Raw genomic sequence first — 19049 nt, 5'->3', positions numbered from 1 at the left:
GTTTTTGCATGAGCGATACGTAGGCAGCCGTAGTATATGCCTAGAGTCGTCTGTTTAAAGCTGGTTCATGAAACTTCTTTAGTAGGCGTTTTCGGTATAGTTTACGTCTATTTTCAAGATTCTACCAGTTCAGTTTCGTCAGAATTACTATAATAGTCTCCCAAGTCCCCAACGAACTTATAACCATTCGTGCTGCTCTTCTCTGTATACGTTTAATATCCCCTATTAGTCTTATTTGGTATGGGTCTCACACACTTGAGCAATATTCTAGAATGGGCCGCACCAGTGATTTGTAAGAAATCTCCTTTGTAGACTGATTGCATTTCACTAGTATTCTACCAATAAACCGAAGTCTACCACGTGCTTTAATCGCTACTGATCTTATGTCATGATTGCATTTCAAATTCACACAAAGTATTAGACCCAGGTATTTGTATGAGTTGGCCGATTCCAACTGTGGCTCACTGATATTATAGTCGTAGAATACTATAGGCTTTTTCAGTTTGTGAAGTGCACAGTTTTACATTTCTGAACATTTAAAGCAAGTTCGAAATGTGTGCACCACTTTAAATCTTATCGAGCTCTGATTGAATGTTTATGCAGCTACATTCAGACTGTACTACATTATAGATAACTGCATCTTCTGAAAAAAGATTGAAGTTACTCTTAATATTTTTGAAGATAACTGCATCTTCTGCAGTATGATGATTGTAAAACATGAACAAGAATGGTCCGAAAACACCCCTTTCCCCTTCTTTCCCTTTCTGCCTCTTTTCTTTCTCCGTCTCCCAGTGTCTCACTGTACCTCTTCGTCTTTGCCTCTCTCCCCCCACCACTCTCGTTGTTTGTTTCTACTGCATCACATCTCTCTCTCTCTCTCTCTCTCACTCTCACTCTCACACACACACACAGTGTGTTGTACTTTGCTGACGTCATCGGCCCAGCTGCCTTGGCTATATCTGGAGACGGGGGTGCGGCAGTGTGGTCCCACTCCGCTCTGGGCAATTGTCCCCGTCTAGGGCTGCCCTAATTAGGCCGCCGTGCCAGGCAGTGTGGGGGTGGTCAGTGCAGTGAGTCAGAAGGGCAGCCGCCGGATTCGGCAGCGGTAATTGCCAGCCGCCCCCGCAAGAACGCCTCCGAGAGGCTCCGCGGCCCGCAAGCTGGCGCTAAATCCTCAGCCAGTGGCCTAGTGCCGGCCGCTCTCTGCCGGACTCTCTCGTGCAGCCGGCGGTTTCCACACCTCCACCCCTCTTCCACCTCTCTGTCGTCAGAATAAAATACGAATCTCCCTTTATTTCCTGGCATTTGTAACGATTTTGCAAGTGTCTGGCTTTTGAACAGGTTTAAAGTAAAATATTAACCTACCCCAAAAATCCAAAAAAATGCTTAAAATACGAATAGATTTTCGACATTTCAATAACGATTAAGAGACAGGCGTAGTGAGCCTTAAAAACCAACATCTCTCAAGAAATGACTGCTGGAAGTCAGGACATAATAACAACCCTGCAACGTTCGTAAAAACGACCTGAATGTGAAGGTAACATATAAACCAAAACAATAATAATAATTTCATATTACGAGTCAAATTTTTACGCTCCTGCATGTGGTCACTAATATCCTCTACATGGTCAGGTGTCCCTTACTCGCCCAGGAAAACTCGGAGACAGTTTAGCGGTGCCAACACCCTGCATAGTTTATGGTTTCCGGCTACTGTGCAACAGGCGTTAATCAGGAAACAAAATGTTTGTCGCTGTCTGTGCTTCTAGGACACTGAAACGTAGACCCCGTCCAAGCCTGGTCCTCTAAATATCATATACAAAATGCTGTAAATACGATTCACCAAAACTAATCCTGCATCGAAGAAGTATATACTCTAGGAGCCCGCGAGATACAGCCTCCTGTGTGAGTGTAGCGTAGACGAGCGGATATGATGGTGGGGTCATGTTGTGCACCGAGGCGCTAATAAGACATCATCCAGTCAATAATAATTTACTAGCAAGACTTTTAAATCCATTGTGTTTTCTTTCCGACGCTCCCTAGCCGCGGCCGTGCTCCGCCCATCCGCCCACACTGAACAAATGCGCAGAGTAAGACGTCAGCGCACGGCGAGTAATTGCCAGGCACAGCCTCTGGCGTTGTCGGGGGTCAGAGCTGCGTCCCCGTCACAGGAGGTCGCAGAGGCCGGCGCGTCGCTTCAACCCGGCGTGGCTGTCGACGTCTGTTGGAACCTCACCGTTCTCGTCGAGTCGAGCTGCACTTAGACTCTGCCCCGGAAATCTTCATGCCCCTGGCGTCGGTTGTCGAGATGGCGTGTAGGCGGAAGACCCAACAGTGACACCAACAACAGTCCGGCAGGCGGTCCCAGTACACAGCCGGTAAGGCGGTGCTTCTGTTGCCCCAGGAGTGGCGGCCCACACACCCTGCTCTGAAGTTCACTTGCTCGCACAGTGGCACGTCGGTTGTTCATTCACAGAAGACGGGCCGGGCCCTTGTCTTCGGCCACTCACTGGTGTGACCAGGAGCAGTGCAGCTCGCAGGGTCCAAGTCCTCTCCACAGCCAGACGGCTGCGGATTCGTAGCAGTGGATTCAGAGGCGGCATCGGCTGTAGACACTTTGTTGTATTCACTGTCGTGTCCTGACGTAGGTGGGAGAGGGAAGAAGGGGTTGCTGGTCAGTCTGCACTCCGGAGCGGTACAGAGCAGAAAGACTATTCGCAGTGAAGGCATTTAATTGTTTTCTTCTATCTGACAAGGGGAGGCCGGCAATTGTGAAATTCAGATTCGATTCATACTGCTCATAATAAAAGCTCATGGCCAGAGGTGTAATGTGGCAAAGCACCAAGATGCACTTCTCAGCCGTTGTCGAGAAAATCGACAGTTAAAAGAAACCGTTGCGGTGAAATACTCTCTACGATTTACGATTTCCTACAGCGTCGTGGCGCAGCGGTAAGCTCTTGGGTTCGTAATCCGAAGGTCGCCGGATCGAATCTCGCGCCATGCAACCTTTATTTTTTAGTATTTGTTTTTTGTAATTCGTGGGGTCTCTAATTCGAACGTTTGACTTACACTATACGTATTCGTTTCGGAATATCGTTTCTACGTCTTCCGTTAACTACACGTGTAAACATTATGAAGATAATTAATAACATTTGTGAAATACAGCTTTGTTTGCGGAAAACATAATCATGTTCGAAGTCGCCAGTTTTTCCGCGACAAACGACTTTCAACAACTTATTATATGCATAATTGTTGCAACTGATTGCCGGGAATTATATATATATATATATATTTGAATTACAAAAAACAAATACTAAAAAAAAAGTTACATGGCGCGAGATTCGATCCGGCGACCTTCGGATTACGAACCCCAGCGCTTACCGCTGCGCCACGACGCTGTAGGAAATCACAAATCGTAGAGAGTATTTCACCGCAACGGTTTCTTTTAACTGTCGATTTTCTCGACAACGGCTGAGAAGTGCATCTTGGTGCTTTGCCACATTACACCTCTGGCCATGAGCTTTTATTATGCGCAGTATGAATCGAATCTGAATTTCACAATTGGCGGCCTCCCCTTGTGAGCCAACAATAGTACAGGCAGGTGGTGAGACTCGGTAGGGAACTCGTTGTGGAGACTCTTGGACAAACAGGGTTTTGAAATGGTTGTTTATTCCAGGCAGAAGTAACTAATACAGGGTTAGGGTTAGAAAAAGCATGAATAACACTGTTACGACAGAAGCCAGTGCAGAAGTCCCAGGAGTGGATGCTAACCACAGTAGGAAACACTAGCAGCATCTTAAAGCAACAACTTAGTTGCAAAAGAAAACATAATGAATGTGACACTGTTCACTGAGGCACTCCAAGTGAGAGAGAGCAGACTTACGCCGAGGTGGACCGAGGCTGGAGTCGACGGAGGCGGATTCGGCGCCCAGATCGTCTTACTTAGAACTCTGCCAAAATGCGGAATGTAGGGGTTTTAAAGAGTCGCGTGGGGGCACTGTTTATCCCACTTAAAGCCACCTAGCCAATCCCGCAGGTCTCTTGCAGGCGCCTGCCAATCACGGTTTAGTTAGGTCCCCTCTACTGTTCCTAAGGTGGGGATGTTAACGCAGTTGCATTAAGTAAGTCCGTATTTGGTATCAACATTGTTCAGCTGAAAGCTAAACATAACTGCCCTGTCAAATAAAGCTTGCAACATTATTGTTATACGTCATTTAGCCCCGCCCCTCGGGCTCCCCGGAGTAGGGACTGCTGGGTCAACAGTTTTTGGCGTTTTCGCTCTCTCTCTAACCCTTGTGAGCCTACTGACGTTGCTGTTCTCAGGGCTGGTATCAAGCTGAAGTTATACACTAGTACGTGTCTGTTGGTTACAAAGTTCTACTGTGACAACCTACTACAGCATCTAGATGACATATGAAGTTACATGTTAATTCCTTGAAGAGTAACTAGCGCCCTGGGACCGCGTCTGGGGGCGTCTGCATTTTCGCAAGACTTTCCCCTTACTGTTTACTTCATGTAACAATATCTCTCCTAGTTTCGTCTGCCCTCAGCATCGTCTCTGCTTCCGCACCTTGGAACGCCTTTCCTCCTTTCTCACAGCTTCAAGATAACACTACAGTAGCAAGGAATAATCAATATATGACATCACCACGGCAGCCTGCAACTAGCAGAGCTGACACCCCCCCCCCCCCCCCCCCCAATCAGAATCAGTGGTGCAGATGGGATGGTCTAACTCTGAGCATGAGTGGAAGGGAGGCGAGGGCTTTACAGCAGTTGATGACGTCATTACCCCTGTACGGGTTACCAAGCGCGCTCCCGTTTTCTGAGTCTGTCAGCGCTCTCGGCTGGCGTAATGTTTAACTTCAGAACTTCAGGTCGTTCCTCTATGCAAAGTTTGCAATATGAAAGGCGTCCTTGTGTCATCTCTAGGTGAAGGTACTGTGCTGGAGTATGCTGTTACCAGCACACCAGTCAGCAAAAATGTAGCAAGAAGATCGATAGTAGACTCTGGATCAATTGCGCCTATCAGGAGAGAGGCCAAAGGCAGACTCGCAGACAACGCGCCGCCAACGCCCTCTTGACTGCCAGTACTCTTATTCAGATCGCCGCCGCGGACGGGAGGGGTCAGTCTGTCTCGCTCAGCCTCAGGGGCTAGCGCAGTCACTCGGTCACCAGCTCAGTCACTGACACACCACCTCGCACTCCAATTTGGCGTCTGTCATTCAGCGCGTAGCGGGACTTGTACTTCACCAGCAATGATACTATCGTGGACTGTTACGGAAGAGCTTGTACCACAACGCATAAAGATGAGTAGCTTCTTGTTTGTGTAAATAAAGGACCCTGTTAATACGTGTGGTGCAGTTGTGTTGTAGAAAGAGGATGCCGGCCACCAAACAACATCCTCTCCCTTGATTTCTATGGTACAAGACTACAGTTACTATATATTGGCTCATTACTTAAGAGCGTTGTATCTTCTCCACACTGTTGTCTAAGTGTCGAATCGGGTGTCCCTGACGTTCTCTCTTGCACACTACGAGGGAATAAGCTCTCTGCCTGTTTGTACTTCAGTTCTTCCGAGTGTTAGCATTGGTTACGCCACTGTTCCATGCTCGGCGGATGTATTGCTTTTAGCGTCATCCCGGCCAGCTTTAACAAAACTGTATTCCTACACATTATTACTATGCTGCGGCCCAACAGTGCTATATGTCCGACAGAACAAGGTTTTTATTGTGAGCGCAGTGAGGTGGTCACACACACAATTGTGAGCAGCTGCAAGCTATCGAACCAAGCTGCTGTGGCAAGAGAGAATCCGTAGTACAGCTTATACAGATGCGATATTTTAGACGATGGAATTGTGGAAACGAGATTGGGAGCAGGCAGCAGTGCAGTAATGCGAAAACATCGAGTAATCCACGCAGTGTTGCATCAGCCCAGAAAATTCCAGCGACAGACTCGCTAGGCGCCTGACTTCATCAACAGCGAGAGTCGGCTTTATCCGTGGCCGATTTTACAAATACTTGCCCGGGTTGCACGCTGTGAAGATGTCTTGCTGCTCTTCCGGACAAGGTGAAGAGAGAAACCATCTTGTCAGTGGATGACCAAGACGAAGAGACACTACAGCGGGTGTTCTTGTGCGAAACTGTCCTGCTCGGTCATCCGTTGCCTGCCTGTGTCACGGCTCTGATATCCACGCAGGATGACGGTACTCGGCGCGTTGAGGTAGACAGCCGCTGGAGACGCCGACGTCTCACACGGAGACTGTCCAGTCCACGTGTGTGAACCGTGACGGTTTATGTGTACGAATAAGAGTAAGCTAAAGGCCAACGAAGAAAATGACGTGATTCGCATCAGTTAAAAAGCCTTTTCAATGCTGTAAATGAATGCATTTAAGCACTCAGACAGCCGGCCGCGGTGGTCTCGCGGTTCTAGGCGCGCAGTCCGGAACCGTGCGACTGCTACGGTCGCGGGTTCGAATCCTGCCTCGGGCATGGATGTGTGTGATGTCCTTAGGTTAGTTAGGTTTAAGTAGTTCTAAGTTCTAGGGGACTAATGACCACAGCAGTTGAGTCCCATAGTGCTCAGAGTCATTTGAACCATTTGAACCAAGCACTCAGACACTTTTCAAATTTATTAAGAAGTTATCATCAGTGAGTGTTCCAGAATATTCCATTATGTTGGTTTACACATACTGATTTTAGATTTGCAACGGTGCAAATATTATTTTAAGGTAGAATGGGAGAATAGTTAAATTTTCCACACCTTTCGCTCATGAGGAATCAGGCTGGAGGTCACTTTTTCCGTTCTTTTGTGTCTTACTAACACTGATTTTCCTGACTGTTGCCGCCAGTATTTTATGATGCTAGAAACTCTTCTTGATGCAGCTTGAAACACGTTAAGTAGCGTGTGGTGCAAAAGTGGAGTGAGGTACAAGCGCCGGCCGCAGTGGCCGAGCGGTTCTAGGTGATGAAAGGCGTTTATTTACAGCTTACAAATGATACACGAGGTCTGTTGCAAAAGTATATGACTTTTTGTTTGTTTGCGAACACCTGTCGGATTTGAATCTAGCGCGCTTGCATGAGCCGACCTTCGATCTTAGTGCGCTTGCGTGATATTTTACCGCCTGTCGTTAGCCTCAGTTTCTGGCAAGCAGCAGTTCGGCTTTTCAGTGCAAGGGAAACGGCGGAGAGGCTGGAGCAAAGCTACTGCATCAAATTTTGCCAGAAACTGGGCGACAACCAGGTAGAAGCCATTCAGAAGACTCAGACGGCTTTCAGAGTCGATGCTGTGGGCATGGCACAGATTAAGGAGTGGTACATCCTGTTTAAAGACGGCTGCGCATCGATGGAGAGCGACCCACGCTCTGGTCGACCATCAACATGCCGTGGTGACGGGGTCACTGCCGTGGAGCTGCGGGACCGTCGTGTGGCTGTTACAGAAACTGCGGATCAGGTGGGCATCAGCGCTTTTTTCGGCACAGTACATCGTGACCGACGATTTGGCCACGAAGAGAGTGTCGGCAAAATTCGTGCCGAAGCTGCTGACGACGAAGCAAAAGCGACTTCAAATGTTCAAATGTGTGTCAATTCTTAAGGGACCAAACTACTCAGGTCATCGGTCCCTAGACTTAGTTAAACTAACGCACCCATGCCCGAGGGAGGACTCGAACCTCCGGCGGGAGAGGCCTCGCAGTCCGTGACACGTCGAAAAGCGACTTCATGCGAATCTCACCGGACACGCTGGACTCCACAAACAGTGACCCGGCTTCGTGAACACCATACTCACTTGTGACGAGTCCTGGGTCTACGGCTACACCCGGAAACCAAATCCCAGTCGTCACAGTGGAAGCATTAAAATGGTTCAAATGGCTCTGAGCACTATGGGATTTAACATCCGACGTCATCAGTCCCCTAGACTTAGAACTACTTAAACCTAACTAGCCTAAGGACATCACACACATCCATACCCGAGGCAGGAGTCGAAACTGCGACCGTACCAGCAGCGCGGTTACGGACTGAAGCGCCTAAAACCGCTCGGCCACAGCAGCCGGCCTGTAAGCATTCTCCGTCACGAACACGAAAGAAGGTGCAACAATGTCAGAGTCATGCTGACAGCTTTCTTTGACTCCCGCGGTGTTGTACACAACGACTACACATCATGAGATCAATCACCAAAGAGTGCTACAAGGATGTCCTCCGTCGCCTACGTGATGCTGTGCAGCGCAAGAAATCAGTCTCGCGGTCGACAGGAAATTGCGCCTCCATCACGACAATGCTCCTCGTACTTGGCTCAGACTCTTCTGGCGAAAAACCGGATTCGTGTGCTTCAACAGGCTCCTCACTCTCCTGATATGGCCCCCCTGCCACTTCTGCCTCTTCCACAAACTCAAGAGGCCAGTGATAGGAACGCCATTTCAGACAAGAGAGGGCATTGCGGCAGCAACGACAGCCTGGCTATACTCCATTCCGAAAGAGGCTTTTTCGGCGTCCTTCTAACAATGGCGGCACCGCTGGGAGAAGTGTGTGGTGGCGTGTTTTTTGAGTAAGTACCGTTTTGAAATTAAAAAGACGTGCTAAGATATCTCAATAATTTTATTTTTACATGAAAGCCTGTACCTTAATGTACGCACTGACGCCATTAGAGTCTGATGCTTCCTTGTTTACGTAGTGTACTGGGTGTTTAAAATGCCTCCGATAATCGTGAGTGCCGCCGACTGTGAGGTACGGGCTATCATAAGATTTCTTAGTGCTAAAGGCCAAAAAGCGATCGATATTCGTCGTGAGATCTGTGCAGTTTACGGAGAAAACATTATGAGTGATGGAATAGTAAGAAAGTGGGTGAGAGCATTTAAAGATGGCCGCACAAATGAACATGATGAACAACGGACTGGGCGTCCTTTGGTCATTAATGAAAGTTTGGTGCAGGGAGTGGACAATAAGGTGAGAGAAAACAGACGCTTTACGATTTCCTCCTTGCAGGATGACTTCCTAATGTTTCTCGTAGTGTTTTGTATGGCATTGTGACCGAGCACTTGAATTACCGAAAATTGTGCGGACGTTGGGTACGGAATATGTTGACGGATGTGCACAAAACCAAACGTTTAGACAGTGCATTGACTTTCCTTGAGCGGTACCAGGACGACACGGTGATGATTTCTTAAGCCAAATTCTCACGGGCGATGAAACATGGGTGGCCTACGTCACACCGGAATCAAAGCAACAGTTCACGGAAGTTGAGCAAGGGCATCTTTTTGCTTCAAGACAATGCCCGTCCGCATGTGGCGAATCCGACCAAAGATCTCATCACATCTTTTCGATGGGAAGCTCTAGATCATCCTCCGTACAGCCCCGATCTTGCGCCCAGTGACTACCACCTGTTCCTGCACTTGATGGAACACGTGGGTGGTCAGCGTCTTCAAGACGATGACGAAGTCAAAACAGTGGTGTTGCAGTGGTTAACAAGTGATGCGGCAGACTTCTATGAGGAGGGTATTCAAAAACTGGTACAACGTTATGAAAAGTGCCTCAATATTGACGGAAATTATGTAGAAAAGTAGATTAAGGTACAGGCTTTCACGTAAAAACAAAATTATTGAGATAGCTTAGTACGCCTTTTTTAATTTCAAAACGGTACTTACTTAAAAAACACGCCTCGTAGTTTGAGGGTGATTAGGTGTTCAGTGCTCCACGTAAGCCAGTTCTTTTTTTCTTGGCCAAAGGTCGGATACTTTTATAACAGACCTCATATGTGCTGAAGAAAATTGCCACTGGACTGGATATCTTGAAGCGCGCTATTAATAAAAAAAAAATGGCTCTGAGCACTATGGGACTTAACATCTATGGTCATCAGTCCCCTAGAACTTAGAACTACTTAAACCTAACTAACCTAAGGACAGCACACAACACCCAGCCATCACGAGGCAGAGAAAATCCCTGACCCCGCCGGGAATCGAACCCGGGAACCCGGGCGTGGGAAGCGAGAACGCTACCGCACGACCACGAGATGCGGGCGCTATTAATCAATCACGCTCAGAAAACCTGAGATATAACAACACAGACATAGTTTAGAGAAGAGGCATTTGCAGTTCACTTCACAACGAGTCTACTGCTGCCAAGGTACATTTATCGTAAGGACTGCCAGGGCTAGGTAAGCCAAGTTAGTGCTCGTACGGAGACATACAGGCCGGCCGGGGTGGCCGAGCGTTTCTAGGCGCTACAGTCTCGAACCGCGCGACTGCTACGATCGCAGGTTCAAATCCTGCCTCGGGCATGGATGTGTGTGATGTCCTTAGGTTGGTTAGGTTTCAGTAGTTCTAAGTTCTAGGGGACTGATGACCTGAGAAGTTAAGTCCCATAGTGCTCAGAGCCATTTTTTGGAGACATACAGGCAGTCGTTTTCCCGTCGCTCCTTTTGCGAGTGGAACAGGAAAGGGAATGACTAATAGTGGTGCAAGCTATCCTCGGGCATGTGCCGTATTGTGCTTTGGGCAGTAAGTATGTTGTTGTAGACTACTGCCTAGGCGAAGAAAAAAAATTCCTGTTCGCTGCGAGTGTCGCCAGTCCGCAGGTTGGACAGTGCACGCGTTTGCAGCTTTGCCGCCAGCTCGTGCCCCGCGCCCCGCTCTCGAGAGACTCGGCTCCACAGTGCAGAGTACACGCGTGCGGGTGTCGGAGCGCAGCAGACATGGGAAGCCGGCGAGGACGTGAGAGGGTGCTCGGCTGCTGAGTGACGCACTGGGCGAGCTTCCGGCGCGGCGGGAGCCGGCCTGAGGGCCGCGAAGGGCCGCCCTGAGGGCCGCGAAGGGCCGCGTGTCGCCGGCCGCACTCTGCGCCCCAGCTGAGGTTCGCTTTTAGCGGCGCCGCCGCCGCCGCCCGCCCTGGAAATTGAATCACGTGGGTGGGGGCGGGTGGAGGCTGCCGGCTGGATCCAGTTCCGCTGGCTGGCTTCCGGGGACGGGTCAAGGTCGCCGCCGTGGCCGCCACGCCGATGCACTGCGTCACACGCTGCCCTGCTCCACCAGCACGGCCCGGCGCATCGCGCGATGTAAGCAACAGTCCCAGTTCTTCGATGGTTCACACAATGTGTTCGGTATATCTTGCCATCGAGGGTAGCCTCGAGGGACGTGCAGCGAGTCACCTTATACTCTGAAGCAAGCACTGCGGATTGCACTACTCGCGACGACAGATCACGACCAGCGCTGATACACTGAGGTGCCTCCCAGTATCGTGTCGGACCTCGTTTTACTCGGCGTAATGCAGCAACTGGACGTGGCACGGACCCAACAGGTAGTCGGAAGTCCCCTGCAGCAATACCGAGCCTCGCTGCCTGTATAGCCGTTCGTAGTTGCGAAAGTGTTGCCGGTGCAGGATTTTGTGCACAATGCCTTCTCGACAACTTGCGTTGTTGGTTGATTGATTTGGTGAAGGGGACAAACAGCGACATCGGTCCCATCGGTTAGGGATGGAAGTCGGCCGTGCGCTTTCGAAGGAACCATTCCGGCATTTGCCTGAAGCTATTTAACGAAACCACGGAAAACGTAAATCAGGATGGGGGCACGCGGGTTTGAACCGTCGTCCTCCGGAATGCGAGTCCACTGTGCTAACCATTGCGGACAACTTGTGTCCGTGGCTTCGTGGAGTCTTATTGGCTCAACATGAGCTGTTACTACAACCCATCTACACAACCAATATCGCAACTTCCATTTCACAAATAATTTCTGATCTGAAGCTTAAAGTTAGGCACCTCTTCAAGGGACCTACGCCTCCTGGTAAGAGGCGGCGCACGGCCTGGATGGAAGGATCTTAATTGTGATTCCTCTCTTTTGAGCCCAACCCGACTGATACCTGTGGTAGATGGGGGAAAACCACCGTTCAGGTCGTGTTGTCGGCGGGACGGGGAGGTGCTAGCACCTGAATTGTACTTTATTAGGAGCCTTGTAGGCTCAACATAAACCGTTAGCTTCATTTAGCTCTGTTACTGTTGCCAGAACCACCCTTTCACTAGCAACTTTGAACCAAACCATAAAATCAGTTACCTCCACATTGTACATCATAAGAAGTTTAGCAGGCTAGACATGGAGTTTATTGTCTTTAGTTTTTACGTACCTCTGTCTCTTCTAGTTAAGTAGTTTTTAGGATGGTAAATGTAAAGGAATGGTGAGCTACGGCCAGCGTCATTCCAAGACCCGGGCCGCCGCCCACAACCAGGTGACGGGCAATATTATACCTATCTCTTCTCTTTTCAGCCGGCCGAAGTGGCCGAGCGGTTCTGGGCGCTACAGTCGGGAACCGCGCGACCGCTACGGTCGCAGGTTCGAATCCTGCCTCGGGCATGGATGTGTGTGATGTCCTTAGGTTAGTTAGGTTTAAGTAGTTCTAAGTTCTAGGGGACTGATGACCTCAGATGTTAAGTCCCATAGTGCTCAGAGCCATTTGAACCATTTCTTCTCTTTTTAGTTCTCTTCCTTCCTTCTTTCTAAATATTTAATTCCATTTTGTTTATTAATATCTGACTTGCTTTTGTATTAGTTATAAGTTTTTGTAATACTGCACAAAAAAAGATATCAAATGGATGTAAACAGAGCCCGCCTCCACGTGGCGGGACACGGGCAACGGTGTGAGTGGGGACGGGAGCCGGTGTGGTGTTACTTTCAGTCACTGCGGACCCCGGACCCAGTGACTGCAGCCAAGTGGCAGCATACGACCCACCATAACAAATTAGACGGTGGGTCATAAAAATAAAGCAGCTAGTGAAAAAAAGTCTATGTCACACTCTAACCCTACCATCGTCTCTTACCAAATGAAATCTGGACTGATCTAACCAGGTCATGGTTTTCCAGTTGTCTAGTGTCCAACCGATGTGATCACGAGCCTAGGAGAGACGCTGCAGGCGCTGTCGTGCTGTCAGCACAGCCACTCACATCAGTCGTCTGCTGCCGTAGCCCAGTAACCCCAAATTTCGCCGCACTGTCCTAACGCATACGTTCGCCGTACGTCCCACATTGATTTCAGCGGCTATTCCACGCAGTGTTGCTTGTCTGTTTTCACTTACAACTCGACGCAAGGCGGCTGCTCTCGGTTGTTAAGTGAAGGCCGTCGGCCATTTCATCGTCAGCGGCGAGTGGTAATGCCTGAAATCTGGTATTCTCGGCACACTCTCAATACTGTGGGTCACGGAATATTGAATTCCCTATAACGACTTCAGAAATGGAACATCCCATGCGTCTAGATCCAACTACCATTCCGCGGTCAGAGTGTGTTACTCCCCCTAGTGCGGCTATAATCACATGGGAAATATTTCTACATGAATCAGCTGTGTACAAATGACAGCTCTGTTAATGCACTGCCCTTTTATACCTTGTGTTCGCGCTAACGCTAGCCCATTACTTCCATTACGGGAATCTAAACCGATACAATTATGGTAATTTCTAGTAGCTTACTTTATACATGTACGGTAGGTGGGGCTAAGTGTTCGCAAGTTTTGCATGATAGCGTGAGGGGAGTACCTAATGGAAGCCAGAAATATGAACATTTTACTGTAGTGAAAGCATCTGTTAGTGTGCAAATGCATCTCTCAAAGTAATTTTACATTATTTTAGTAACCCATTAATCCCAAATTTCCAAGGCTAAACCAGCGCCTACACTTGCCCCATCGAGTGTTGTGAGTGTACGCGTGAGACTACGCCTGCCCCCTTGAGAAAAAAAATCCTGAAACGATATCTAACTTCGGAAAATTGAGGGTAAAATATGGTTTTCAAAGATACCACCTATTATTACGTAATAAACATTTTAGATCCAAGGTTTATAAGTAAACATGAAATAATATATCAGCTAAAATGTAAAGTTTGGTAGCAAAACTTAAATAAATGATACACAACACTGTACAAAATTAACAGTATTACACAGGCACTGTAGCTGCTCAGGTTATCTTGAAATCCAGCTGCGTATCTGAAGCTACTTAAGCTAGATTGCTGTGCTTGCGGAAGTTTCTCCACAATGTCGTCCTTATGAAAAAGACTTCTTCCGTTGTGTCGATAAACTTAAATATTTGAGGGACATTTTTATTAAAAGAAAGGGTCGTTCAGAAACCAGCGTGGTTGACCTGTGTCACTTTGACCACATGAAATCTGTATGAAGAAGTCTTGCCAAACACCTCGAAAACAAGAAAATCATCTTTTGTATATATGGGCCTAGTCAATACGGACATGCTACCATCATCAATCTCAGTCTTTGAGGAAAAACCCCAGTTGCGCGTGTATTCTCGGTTATGAAGAGAAATTGCATCAGACTCGTTGGAAGAGGAATCAGAGAAATTTAGACTTCTTTTCCCTGCAGGTTTAGATTTTTTTCTCCTTAGCCTTGGACCTTTCATTTGCTCTTCGCTCCTTCTTATTAGCTGCATATTCCTCCTCTTGAACTACTTGCTGCAGCTTTTGTTTGCGTGGAAAAGAGTTGACGTTAGAGGGGTTGTACATGTGTACATTTGTACACAGAAAATTACACACACTCACGTAAACTCATATTTATTTTAAAAAACACAGCGGACTACACATGCGCACACGCGCGCGTACACACACACACACACACACACACATCAAATGAAAAACATCAAGCACAAAAGAAACAAAAGACAGACAGATAGGCAACAACAGTTGGCAACACTACACACCGAAAACGCACGTAGTTGATCACCAAATGGAAGTGAAAGTGAAACATGTGATGTGACAAATGTGTATAAACAACGCCAGAAATCGCACTTTGACAGCAGGAGGAATGTGACGGAAAAAGGCAACTGAGTTCCGGCGCCAAAGCACATCCATAATCCGCAGTGTCTACAAATATTTAAAACACCTTGTACACAATGATGACGTATTAGCATGTACAAACACACTCCTTAGGGAAGATTTGCGGCAGACAGACTTGATCAATAGCGACGATATCAAGAAGTGCAGTGATACATTACCGAAAAACCGACCGTTGTAAGAAAAGAAAACGAACTTGCTAACGTACAGGCTGTTTCTAGCATTTGTAGACTTAGAGAAAGCTTTTGACAATGTTGACTGGAATACTCTCTTTCGCCGGCCGCGGTGGTCTAGCGGTTCTAGGCGCGCTGTCCGGAACCGCGCGACTGCTACGGTCGCAGGTTCGAATCCTGCCTCGGGCATGGATGTGTGTGATGTCCTTAGGTTAGTTAGGTCTAAGTAGTTCTAAGTTCTAGGGGACTGATGACCACAGATGTTAAGTCCCATAGTGCTCAGAACCATTTGAACCATTTTGAATACTCTCTTTCAAATTCTAAAGGTGGCAGGGGTAAAATACAGGGAGCGAAAGGCTATTTACAATTTGTACAGAAACCAGATGGCAGTTATAAGAGTCGAGGGACATGAAAGGGAAGCAGTGGTTGGGAAGGGAGTAAGACAGGGTAGTAGCCTCTCCCCGATGTTATTCAATCTGTATATTGAGCAAGCAGTAAAGGAAACAAAAGAAAAATTCGGAGTAGGTATTAAAATCCATGGAGAAGAAATAAAAACTTTGAGGTTCGCCGATGACATTTTAATTCTGTCAGAGACAGCAAAGGACTTGGAAGAGCAGTTGAACGGAATGGACAGTGTCTTGAAAGGAGGATATAAGATGAACATCAACAAAAGCAAAACGAGGATAATGGAATGTAGCCGAATTAAATCGGGTGATGTTGAGGGTATTAGATTAGGAAATGAGACGCTTAAAGTAGTAAAGGAGTGCTATTTGGGGAGCAAAATAACTGATGATGGTCGAAGTAGAGAGGATATAAAATGTAGACTGGCAATGGCAAGGAAAGCGTTTCTGAAGAAGAGAAATTTGTTAACATCGAGTATAGATTTAAGTGTCAGGAAGTCTTTTCTGAAAGTATTTGTATGGAGTGTAGCCATGTATGGAAGTGAAACATGGACGATAAATAGTTTGGACAAGAAGAGAATAGACGCTTTCGAAATGTGGTGCTACAGAAGAATGCTGAAGATTAGATGGGTAGATCACATAACTAATGAGGAGGTACTGAATAGGATTGGGGAGAAGAGGAGTTTGTGGCACAACTTGACCAGAAGAAGGGATCGGTTGGTAGGACATGTTCTGAGGCATCAAGGGATCACCAATTTAGTATTGGAGGGCAGCGTGGAGGGTAAAAATCGTAGGGGTAGACCAAGAGATGCATACACTAAGCAGATTCAGAAGGATGTAGGTTGCAGTAGGTACTGGGAGATGAAGAAGCTTGCACAGGATAGAGTAGCATGGAGAGCTGCATCAAACCAGTCTCAGGACTGAAGACCACAACAACAACAACAACAACAACGTACAGGCTGTTTGTGCAGCAATTTCTAAAGTTGGTTTCAGAACTATCCAGCGCGCGTGTCGTGAGGGAAACCCCTAACGTTCCATTGTTCAGGGAAAAATATTAAACAGCACAGCTCTTAACCAGACTAAATGACTTTGATAAAGACATTGCTAGGCGGAGAGACCGTGAATTTTACGACAGTGCAAGTACCCAACATCAGAGGAAAAAGTTAACTGAAAAACTGGATGTTAATGGATCTGCTAGGTCTGAGACACGCGTATTAAAGGATATAGGATTTAAATACAAGCGTCAGAACGACGGTAAACGATTTTTAATTGAAAATAATGACACATTGGCCTCCAGAATGAAGTTTTTTTGCGGCGATGAATTCGTTGTGTACTTCAAGTGATACTCGACCTAAATTCTGTGTGGATGAAACTTGGGTTACTCGAAACCATTCACTAAATGATGTGTGGCAGAATTCGAGCCAAAGTGGGGGTCTTACGTCACCTATCGGGATAGGGACCAGACTGAGCGTTGCGCACGTGTGTTCAGCGGCGACTGTTTTGCTTAAAGAAAGTAGATTACTTTACACGTGTACCAAACCAGCAAGTCAGAAGATTGTCGCCTGGGAATGAACACAACTGTTGCAGCAATTATTCATTTTCGTTAGTGTGCTGGAACTCCAGTGGTTATATTTTTTTTTTACCCTGATAGGCGTTTTTCTCGCTGATTTACGTACATTTGCACTTCATATATCTTATAGTGTCTAATGTCGACTACGTTATTTGCAGTGTAATGTGTCAAATTATTTACCTGAACTTTGGCAAGGCTTTTAAAACATTTATAAATTCAAGTAATGTACCCGTACATCGCTCACATGACGACATGACTGACATAGCTTAAATCGATATTCCACTGCAGGAACGTTACTATATTGATTCTGGCCAAAGTACGAACTGTTGCAACGAGTAACTGAGATGTTTGTGACTATCAAGTGCTTCTGATTCGCGGTCTGGCAACAGCGCACAAACAGCCACCCGCCAGTACGCCTGACTAGAGCTACAGACTGTGTACTACATCCGGTATGCGTTCATTTGTTAAAGGTGGCTGACCCGTGTATGCGTAAATCAGTTACAGACAGAGGAAGAGATACTTGGTCGATGTGCAGTACTTGCTTTTCAACATCCATCTTGCTGCGTGTACGTCAGCAATGTGTACCGCTCAGCTTTGAGGTATCACATATTTATCGGCCACTTGTTTCTACATCTACATTTATACTCCGCAAGCCGCCCAACGGTGTGTGGCGGAGGGCACTTTACGAGCCACTGTCATTACCTCCCTTTTCTGTTCCAGTCGCGTATGGTTCGCGGGAAGAACGACTGTCTGAAAGCCTCCGTGCGCGCTCGAATCTCTCTAATTTTACATTCGTGATCTCCTCGGGAGGTATAAGTAGGGGCAAGCAATATATTCGATACCTCATCCAGAAACGCACCCTCTCGAAACCTGGCGAGCAAGCTACACCGCGATGCAGAGCGCCTCTCTTGCAGAGTCTGCCACTTGAGTTTATTAAACATCTCCGTAACGCTATCACGGTTACCAAATAACCCTGTGACGAAACGCGCCGCTCTTCTTTGGATCTTCTCTATCTCCTCCGTCAACGCGATCTGGTACGGATCCCACACTGATGAGCAATTCTCAAGTATAGGTCGTACGAGTGTTTTGTAAGCCACCTCCTTTGTTGATGGACTACATTTTCTAAGGACTCTCCCAAAGAATCTCAACCTGGTACCCGCCTTACCAACAATTAATTTTATATGATCATTCCACTTCAAATCGTTCCGCACGCATACTCCCAGATATTTTTCCGAAGTAACTGCTACCAGTGTTTGTTCCGCTATCATATAATCATACAATAAAGGATCCTTCTTTCTATGTATTCGCAATACATTACATTTGTCTATGTTAAGGGACAGTTGCCACTCCATGCACCAAGTGCCTATCCGCTGCAGATCTTCCTGCATTTCGCTACAATTTTCTAATACTGCAACTTCTCTGTATAGTACAGCATCATCCGCGAAAAGCCGCATGGAACTTCCGACACTATCTGCTAGGTCATTTATATATATTGTGAAAAGCAATGTCCCCATAACACTCCCCTGTGGCACGCCAGAGGTTACTTTAACGTCTGTAGACGTCGTCTCTCCATTGATAACAACATGCTGTGTTCTGTTTGCTAAAAACTCTTCAATCCAGCCACACAGCTGGTCTGATATTCCGTAGGCTCTTACTTTATCAGGCGACAGTGCGGAACTGTATCGAACGCCTTCCGGAAGTCAAGGAAAATAGCATCTACCTGGGAGCCTGTATCTAATATTTTCAGGGTCCCATGGACAAATAAAGCGAGTTGGGTCTCTCACGATCGCTGTTTCCGGAATCCATGTTGATTCCTACAGAGTAGATTCTGGGTTTCCAAAAACGACATGATACTCGAGCAAAAAACATCTTCTAAAATTCTACAACAGATCGACGTCAGAGATATAGGTCTATAGTTTTGCGCATCTGCTCGACGACCCTTCTTGAAGACTGGGACTACCTGTGCTCTTTTCCAATCATTTGGAACCTTCCGCTCCTCTAGAGACTTGCGGTACACGGTTGTCAGAAGGGGGGCAAGTTCTTTCGCATACTCTGTGTAGAAACGAATTGGTATCCCGTCAGGTCCAGTGCACTTTCCTCTGTTGAGTGAT

The sequence above is a fragment of the Schistocerca nitens genome, chromosome 8 (genome assembly GCF_023898315.1).
Source record: "Schistocerca nitens isolate TAMUIC-IGC-003100 chromosome 8, iqSchNite1.1, whole genome shotgun sequence".
Taxonomy (NCBI): Eukaryota; Metazoa; Arthropoda; class Insecta; order Orthoptera; family Acrididae; genus Schistocerca; species Schistocerca nitens.
The sequence above is the reverse complement of the archived record's forward strand: the minus strand, read 5'-3'. Positions refer to the sequence as shown.